The sequence below is a fragment of the Limulus polyphemus genome, unplaced genomic scaffold (genome assembly GCF_000517525.1).
Source record: "Limulus polyphemus unplaced genomic scaffold, Limulus_polyphemus-2.1.2 Scaffold1385, whole genome shotgun sequence".
NCBI classification, from domain to species: domain Eukaryota; kingdom Metazoa; phylum Arthropoda; class Merostomata; order Xiphosura; family Limulidae; genus Limulus; species Limulus polyphemus.
The window spans coordinates 17,831-28,329 of NW_013666995.1; the positions used below are offsets into that span (position 1 = coordinate 17,831).

At 34.8% G+C, this 10,499-nt stretch overlaps 1 protein-coding gene across 1 annotated transcript in view; it reads left to right on the plus strand.

Annotated features, from left to right (window-relative positions):
- LOC106463360 (polycystin-2-like) overlaps nt 1-10,499 on the plus strand; it is a 42,905-nt gene that overhangs the window by 1,547 nt on the left and 30,859 nt on the right. The window lies entirely within an intron of this gene.

The window sequence follows — 10,499 nt, forward strand, 5'->3', positions numbered from 1 at the left end:
ACTTTAACTTATGTTAGGCCTAAGTTCGATAAAGAGATAAATTAAAACTGTTACCTGTGTACGTTTTTTTTTTACTTCAACGGTATTCTACGACCTAACGTCAAACCGTTTTTTAAAACATTTGATAAGTTTTTAATATTCTGTTGTACAAAATGGTTAGTAATGTATATTTACCCCCCCCCCCTTTGTTGTTACTTCTTGTTTAATACAGCAATTGTAGCGATTTGATCACTGAGCTTTGAGGCTCTCTGCCGCAGGCAGACTGTTTGTCGTCGAGTGAATAATGCGCATGCTCGATTTTTCTCGGGGGAAACATTTTAACTGCTTATGCAGCAGGTTCTCGGTCAGAAAGTGTAACGGTCGTACATACAAACAAGCAGAATAATAGTATTAATTTTGCGGTATCACACGAGTTCAAACATAGCTCACAGCTCCGAAATTCAGAACTGTACCCACCCCAAATTAAAGTACTTTCAGTAAAGAAATCTATATATCCGTCTGTGTATCGACGTTCTGCGTAAGATAAAACAAAATATAATCGCATGAATTTACTTGATAAATTCTTTAAAGAAATATTATATTAATATATGATATAATATTTCATTAAAACAAACTTGGGAGGGATCTCAATTCATACTGGAACTTTTTAGTATTTTGTTTCCACTGTATCATACACTTCGTCAGAGTGGCTTGAAATGTATTGTTTTTGAGCTTACATTCTTTTTTACAAGTGTATTCTGGACATCACTCCGTTACTTCCTAAACACATACACACAAAATGGCAAACATAATCCTAGGTGAATAAAAAGATAAATAATTGATTAGCTTTCCACAAATTATACATGGTCCAGATGCAATGATTATCCCATCCTTTCACATAAATCGAAAGAATATTCCCCTTGCACACTTTGGTTTCTTTCTCTTGATTACTCACCGAATTACTTTTCTCAGTAATGGTGCAGTCCCTCTTTACGTATCACACAAGCTTCCCGAGTATCTCGGATTGCGCGAGATGCTACAGGTAATCAGTGGTTAAATTGGGAATTTGAAATCCTTTTTTGTGGTAGGAACAAATTTGAATATATCTAAATTATAATATACTTATGCAGTTTTGGAATGGATTTTTGCACATATGAATACTATATGATACTTATGACTGTTTTGCTGTTAATTGTTTTCTGATTGCCATTAGTATTTTCGGTCAGAGGACCAGGACCACTATTGACCTGAATAGAAAGAAGGCAGAATACAGTCCTGGTCCAACTTAACGCCCTAAACATAACAATATTAATGGCTTAAATAAATTAATATCAAAAATACTTAATATATTTAAATTATGTCATTTTTAATAACTAGTACAAAATACCCACGGTTTCAACCCACCCACCCTCATGAATCACAGAGGCTGCAACGTATGGATCAAACCCCAACATTGTTCATAATTACTTCTTTTAGGGCCACCGGCCGCTGAACCTGAGTACTTTGGGGTAGGAGTATAATTTCAAACATGGCGGTCCAGTGATAATGAATGGGGGGCTATGAGCACATAAACTGATGTGATATTCGAGTTCATCAACCCTAAAAACAAACAAAAAAAACCTACTCCTAGACCTCCATAATGCTTGGATGACCTTCTGGGTGCATTTTAGGCTTCCTTGGTATATGAGCTGTGCTACACCATGTAGATAGTGACATCCCTCCTCCCGAGTCTCCTCCTACCAAGTTTATCCTGCTAGGTCCAAACTTGTAGGTGCAGTTCCAGAATAAATAAACACACAACGTGAATTACAATTGATTTGAAGCTTCTTATTATAATCTAAAGATTTATTTAGAAACAGAATTTCATGGTTTCAATGAGTAATTTCATCCCTTGACCCTTTGAGGAAATGTGCAAGTCTGTTTGAACTGCCGCTCATTTTGTCAAACTGCTGCTAAGTTCATGGACCAAAATATGTTGATTAAATCGTGGAAGTAGTAATGTGTAAAAGACTTACTGACAACAGAGTTTAAAATGCATATTGCATGTTTTATAAAGTAACAGGCTTTTGTCCGGGGTGGATGCTATGATGAATAACACAAAAATCCTAACTTTCAGACAATTTATTTATAACATAACATATTGTTACAGTATTCATTTTTACCTCGCCAAAAGTTTTGTATAAGCTTTAAGAACTCAATACGTATATACATAAAACATGGTATACACTGTGCAATGGGTAGGGTGACTTTGTAGGAAGATGTAGTGGCGGTAGATGTGCTTTTTGTTAACTGCTTTCAACACCAAGCTTTTAATGTCCTTACCCAGTGTTTCATGTGATTAATTAATTGACGGTCATTGGTCGCAGAAGTGCCTTACGGGCCAAAGTTGATAGGTCACGGGTCATAGTAGGAAGTATATATAACTCAACAAACGGCTCTTTATATCAGCCTTATGGCGGCTGTTGGAGTAGAAACTTCAGCTGAGTTTATGTGTTATTGCAATAACGGAGACCATTTTTCTCATTGCATTCCTCTACAGAGAGTGCTAACGTAATCTCAGATATATAAGACTTTTGTGTGCCATTCCCCCCACAGTGTGTGTATATTGTGTTATAGAAAATTGAATAATTTTGTTTTTGGTGTGAAGAAATGACGCCATCTATGAATGCAGTTAACGCTAACTTACGTCAAAGATAATAAATGCTCAACAATGAGCGGTTGTGATGCCACCAATAACACGTCCCTTTTTTCCAACTAGCATCCCACAAAGTTTGGTTGAGATTGGTCCAGCGATCTAGAAGTAGTTAGATAACGGACAAACAGACAGACACACAGACTTTCTGCTTTATATATATATGTATAAAGATTCTATCAGAAATTTATTTGTTTTATAATAGTAATTTCAACTGATTTCTGCTTCAAAATTAGATTTAAAATTTGTTATTTTTGTTAATTTTCCGTATTTTTGTCGATTTCATCAAAATATTTGTGGATGTAAATAAGTCCCGTAATTTAGTTCCAACAACTGCAATTTTATGTAAATTTTCAGTGTTATATAGGTTAAACTTTAAACCAATAAATAGCGGCTCTAATAAAACTAGATGATATATAATTCCGTTCTTGTGCTGAGTAAATCTCACACAAATGGGAATTAGTAAAATAGTGAAATATTTTCTATTACTTTTAAGCAGGAGAAAGGTATCACTTTCCTAACGGCTTACAGTCCGGTACAGTAACCATTAGATTAGAATGCAGGAATGTAGATTCAATGATCCCTGGCTCGCATACCTTTGCTTCAAAATTCTAATCCACGCTTTGGGGCAATGGTTGAGATATAATAAAGACGGCCAAATCCCATTATTCAATTAGAGTAGCCTAAAAGTTGGTGGTGGGTTACGTTAACTAACTGTCTTCCCGCTAGTATTGATGGCTAGCATAGAAAATTATTGTGTAACTTTGCGCGAATATCTGAAACAGGCAACTCTAGCGTTTCGCGTCTGACTCAACGCAAAATGTAAACTGGTCTGGTTCAGAAACGACCTATTGATATTGAGACATCACAAAAAGATCGTTATTCTAATTCTAGCAAATCGATACGTTTTTCTGGCTTCAAAAGTTTCTTGACTTTTTTCAACACGACGTGTCATGCTGTTGTTTCAAATCAAATTGTCCATTTTATGATTATTTTTTTTATAATAATTCTTATGCAATTACAAAAATTCGTTGACTTCCGAACATTATTTCTTGCCATAGTTTCATTACAACTGATCATTTTATGATTTCATCCCAGCTCCTCGTTATTCTTTTTTTTTTTTATTACAGAAGAGATGGTTTCGGCTAGACAAATAGTTTCCCGGTTTCACATGATGTGTCTGTAATCCGGTTTCAGTCAAATAGGTCTTTGTTTTAACTTCATTCTAGTTTTATTAATACAAGGAGGTTAGCAGAGTCTTTGATCTGGGTTCACCACGTCAAGTCGGTTGTTGTTCTGGCTTTAGAACATGAGTTCATCAATATAATAATAATAATGCAATTTTATACTGCATAAAACAATTCAGAAAGAACTAGAACACTGGATTTACAAAAAAATACAATTAGTAAATTTATAATGGGCCAAGAAAATTTAACCAGAGATATTTAAAAGTGGCCTTTTAGTATTTAAGCTATGAGACTTTAATAATTAATTTCAAGATCTGATTACAAATAACAACAAAAACAAATCTCGTAATAACAACAACAAACGTGATTTATTTTTGTAAATCATATGAAGCCATCACTGAATCAGTCTTAAACCCAATATACTAAAACCAATGAGCTGAGAGTGGCCTAGTATTCAACATTCCCGAACTGTAAATCCAGGTTCGTGACCTGTTTACAGTAACGCATTTTGTGTTCGTGGATGCTTTATAAGAGTAACGGTCAAATCCCACTATTAGATTAGAGTAGCGCAAAAGTTGACAAGCTGTTTTACCTTTAGTATATCAATTCAAAATTAGGGACGGCTACCGCAGATAATCCTAGTGTTTCGAATATTCGAAACAAAACCAACATTAAAAAGTCTAAGAAACTGACACTTACGTACAGTGGAGCCTATAAACTGTCATGATGTGAGGTCTACAAAACCAACGTTTACCTACAGTGGAGTCTATAAACTGTCATGATGTGAAGTCAACAAAACCAACGTTTACTTACAGTGGAGTGTATAAACTGTCATGATGTGAGGTCTACAAAACCAAAGTTTACTTACAGTGGAGTTTACAAAACCAAAGTTTACGTACAGTGGAGTGTATAAACTGTCATGATGTGAGGTCTACAAAACCAACGTTTACTTACAGTGGAGTCTACAAAACCAACGTTTACGTACAGTGGAGTCTATAAACTGTCATGATGTGAAGTCTACAAAACCAACGTTTACTTACAGTGGAGTCTACAAAACCAACGTTTACGTACAGTGGAGTCTATAAACTGTCATGATGTGAAGTCTACAAAACCAACGTTTGCTTACAGTGGAGTCTACGAAACCAACGTTTACTTACAGTGGAGCCTATAAACTGTCATGATGTGTATTCAACAAAACCAACGTTTACTTACAGTGGAGCCTATAAACTGTCATGATGTGAGGTCAACAAAACCAACGTTTACTTACAGTGGAATCTACAAAACCAACGTTTACGTACAGTGGAGTCTATAAACTGTCATGATGTGTAGTCAACAAAACCAACATTTACTTACAGTGGAATCTACAAAACCAACGTTTACGTACAGTGGAGTCTATAAACTGTCATGATGTGAGGTCTACAAAACCAACGTTTACTTACAGTGGAGTCTACGAAACCAACGTTTACGTACAGTGGAGTCTATAAACTATCATGATGTTAGGTCTAAGACTGACTGATATTCTTTGCATAAGCGTGTTGCTATGGAAATAGTGATGTCGTGCAACTGATTGGGCACGATAGAGGAAGTAGTTTTGAGAGCAACACGGAATCCATAACGTGCGATTAGTTTATTAGTTTCATTTTATCCTCAGTACTTGCATTAGCATTGATAATAATAAAAACTATCTTATTTAATGTTTCTGGACTTGAGAAATAATCGTAATTGTTTTTACATAGTTATGTTATGATAATAATTACAACAATATACTCTAACGTTTATTAAATAATACACTTGAAAATAATTCATTAATGTAAAAAAAGAAACGGGAAGGCATAAAACACATTTTAACTGAAATCCTAACCTCGCCTTACTAATAATTATAACTGCATTTGATTATATCGACTTAAAAGGCATACTTTGGGCGAAAATCCAAGAAACTCAAACAATTTTTCTATATACTAATCTATCTTATGATTACGATTAAATTCAACAGCTACATTGATTCAAACACATTCAGGTAAAGCAGTTTCAGTATATTGCCAAATACTACTCTTTTACTCAAGAAAACTTAAAAAATATGAACTTGTTAAGTGAATCGTTTTCAAACTTTATAACCAACAAAAGGGTATTTCTATGTGTGCCAATTTTCGCTCAAGTTTTCAATTGCCGTATGAAACCATATACTTCTTTTCAACATTGAAAACATTCACCAAAGCGAACTGGAAGTTTAAGAATTATACAACCATTCTTTAATTCTATTTATTGTAGATGAGTAAAATGATGAATTACCCGAATATAAGGCGCACTTTTTCATCCAACTACCTCCCGAAAAATTGACTGCGCATTATATTCGCGCATGTTCAGTTTTGTTAGGTATTTTACTAGAAGCCACTACCGAAAATCATTAAAGCATCCAATGCAATGGATGATGACTTGCTGTGGGTTGAAGAAGAGGATGAAGCAAAAGTTCAAGGGATCAAATCCGATGGTAGCGACAATTCTAACGATGATGAAGATTTATGTGAAGATGAATGATTAGCTTAGTTTATTACCACGTATAAACTTTTCAATAAATTTTGTAAAATTGGCACGTAAAAAATATCAATGAAAGATTTACAAAAATGTTTAATACATCGATAGTTGTTTACTGTATTTAGAAACTATTCAATACATTTTGTACAACTGATGAGGAAAATGACACATTTTCTTCAGTTTAACCTTTCAAAATTTGGTGCGCATTATGTTCGGGTAAATCCGGTAATAAGATTCCATTATCATAACACATGATCGCAAGTGCAGCCTGATCAACATATATGCTAAGGTGTTTCTCACTCTACTTTTAGAAAGTTATATTTTAATCATATTTATCTATCAAGGTGGTTGTCAGGGAGAATTTTAGAAGATATTGAACATAACTATTCTGCCTTCCATTCTTCTATCTGTTTTGAACCTTGTTATCCTTATTAATACACCGTTGTTAAGCTTCTGTTGCTTGTAGTATTTGGCACAATATGGGGTTTTCGTATGTCTGATACCCCACACTTTGTCCGTCTTTATAGGATTATCTATTTAATTATAAGATAAATAAAAACTTATCGCTAAAGTTTAAAATCCACAAAAATGAAACTTTTCTAGTGCTGGGTCTACAGTCTTCAAATCAAACTTACATCATTTATATGGAACAAACATTTATATGTATTTATATGTATCAATTAATTAAATATCTCATTTGACAAATTATGCTTATACATTACAGACTTTACGTGTACTTGCAATTTTTAGGGGATAAATCGTTTTCAAATGATGAAAAAAAAATCCATTTTATACATTTTGTCCAAGAAATTTTACTTTTCGGAAAGGATGATTTTAGAATTTCGACCTGGTTCAGTGTTGTTTGATTAAACTACCAATTCAAAAATCTCGACTTTTCTAATGCTACAGAGGTAATTAGATATTTTAATGCATTTTTCATGGACCTTTGAGACATTCTAAGTATGTGGCGAATATTTATTCATGACCGTTCACAGAAGTTTGACTTGCATAGGCCCCCCAGTGGCACAACGGTATGTCTGCGGACTTACGACGCTAGAATCCGGGTTTCGATACCCGTGGTGGGCAGAGCACAAATAGCCCATTATGTAGCTTTGTGCTTAATTACAAACAAACAAAACTTGCATGGTTATTATGTAATATTACCAATTTATTTGGCTTCGGGTGGATATGACACTGCATGGAGTTCCGTAACTTGATAAACTATAGTGATTATTGAATCTCTAGAAGGGTTTACACCAAATTCAATATTTGTAAGATCTTTTATCCTTTTTTTATCAAATAATTTAGATAAATACCATTAAATTCTTAGACGTCTTTAAAGGTATCGTAGGCAGGTTTAAAACCCAAGTCGTGAATCTCAGTATAACCTGATGTTTGTTGTGTCCTTTTATCCCCAGATGATTCTAACTTGTTAAGTTTTAATTATATCTTTCCTTGGAAAAATGATTCTCGGTGGGACAGTGGCAAGTTTAGGACTTACAATGCTAGAATCCTGGGTTTGATTCCCACGACGGACACAACAGATAGCCTAATGTGGCTTTAAGAAACAACAAATCCTTGAAAAAAAAAGGTGGCACTGTGAAAGAAAAAGATCCGTTTCCTGGGAGGACAAGGAATTGGATCTATAATTAAAGGAAAAATTTCCATGCAACTTTGTCATTTTCGATATTTTTAGTTTGTTTTACCATACACTTTTTAGCCGCGGCCTAGCAGCTCATAGAATGGCTCTGAGTTTTTCCAAGTACAAACTTTTAGCTCAAAACTCTGTCATCTCTTGACCGATTTGAAATCTAATTATGGTTTTGTACTCAGGAGATCAAACCCTTTCGACTGATGTATTTGACCACGCCCAAAGTCTCATAGATTAACTTATTCTAATCCTGCCTAAAAGAATTTCAATTTGAGGGTAGGCCAGTAGAAATCCAGAGTAGAAAGTAATAAAATTAAATCGGGTATACGCGCGCCACGCGCTTGGTATTGCTGCCGCCCAAAAATATAGCTAATAAAAAGGAAAAAAAGGTTTCGTAGATGAATTTAATGTAATCCAGCTTTTAAAAGAATTGAAAAGTGCCGCGACTACTGAGGATAACTTATTGTTTCCATTTGGATTTCTCTCTTTTTCTATTTTCTGTACTTGGTGTGATGTGTGAAGTACATTGTTACACTTTAAATTGATATTTTTTTCTGGTGAATTGTATAAAAGGAAGTTTCATTTTGAGCATAAACAGGTTTATATAATTGTTAGTTACAACCGATCGAATATTAACCATCTACCTGAGTAACGTAAGGGGTGTTTCAAACATTGAGTTCTTATAGAAGTTTAATCAAAACCAATAACGAATGACTAATTTAATTAAGAACTTGAGAGAAAAGAAACAAACATAAAAGCCCCACATGAGAGCTGCATTGAGTTGGCACACGAAGATCTCTTGACCTTTTACAAAATAACGTGTCTGAACACGCATTGTTAGCGTTGAAAACTGAAGTTGTATGACTTCAGTAAAACTGCTATACGGTGAAAACAATTATTACCATAGCAACACAAGTGTTTATTGTGTATCGATCTCACTTGTTTGACGTTATTACAACCCACCTGTTTTTTTATGCAATTTTTGTGTCGGACTTTAAATTTAACAACCCTTCTTTAAAGTCTGTGAACAGCCAGACTTTAGGCTTTCTAAACGTAATTCAAGAAAATCATAAAAGTTGAGGGAAAACACTTATTTAATTTATTAATGATTATAGTAGTGTTGATTACGGATATTGAAAGACGTAAAACAAGTTTCATAACTTTTTAAAACAGTAAAAACCTACACTCAGCAAGCTAGTAACAGCTCCTTGTACAGGAGATATTAGGTCATCAAGAAATTAATGTCGCGTTTTGGAACACTTTCATTAACCACCCCTCAAAAAACGTACATCACTTATAATAGTTAAACAAACCGCCTAAACGTCACATTAGTGTAGCCTATATAATATGTAAAGTTTAGTATACTCTAATATCTTATAGTGATGGCACACGACGAGACACACATTCGGCATGTAATGCTGTTTGAAAACAAGAAGGGAAACAACGCCTCTGTACCCACAAAGAATATCAAAGAAGTTCATGAAAAATGTTTTGAACGTTCGTAACTGTCAACGATGATTCAGCAAATTTCATTCAGATGACTTTAGTCTTAAGAAACTGTGGTGGCAGGGGCCGACATGTTGGACTTGATATTGATGCTCTGAAGACGCTAGTTGAGTCTAATCCAAAGCAACACACCCATGAATTGGCCCTGAAATTTGATGTCTCTCATAAAACAATACGTAAAAATCTAAGGAATATGTGAAAACTCCATAAAGAAGGTGTTTGGGTGCCTCACGAACTCTCCGATGATCATCGTTTCCAACGTGTGAACACTGCTTCGTCTCATTTTGGCGCGTAATGCGCGTGAACCATTTTTAGACAGAATTGTCACTGGTGATGAAAAATGGATTCTCTTTGCGAATATTAAACGCCAAAAACAATGGCTCAGTCCTAGACAAAAATCACTTCTGACCCCAAAACCTGGACTCCATCCGCAGAAAGTGATGCTTTGCATTTGGTGGGACATCAAAGGAGTAATTCATTTTGAACTCCTCAATCCACAGAGAAAGTTCTATAGTCAGCAACTGGAATGTTTAAATCAAGCCCTTCATCAGAAACGCCCTTCACTTGTCAATAGAAAAGGTGTTCTTCTTCTCTACGGCAACGCACGTTCATATGTGGCACATTTGACGCAACACAAGATTATAGAGTTGGGTTGGGAAGTTCTCCCCCACCCACCATATTCTCCAGATCTGTCACCATCAGATTACCATCTTTTTTGTTCGCTGCAACACCATCTCAATAGGAAAACGTATGCAAATGTGGAAGGTGTTAAAGAGGATATCTACATGTTTTTTGCTTCAAAGCCAAGTGATTTCTTTAATCAAGGCATGAACAACCTGACTGTAAGATGGAAAAGCATCATCGATAAGAATGGAGACTATTTCATTTAATAAATGTTTTGTTTTGATATATATATAAGTGGTTTTGGTTTTTTCATCTAGAAAAAAGCGAC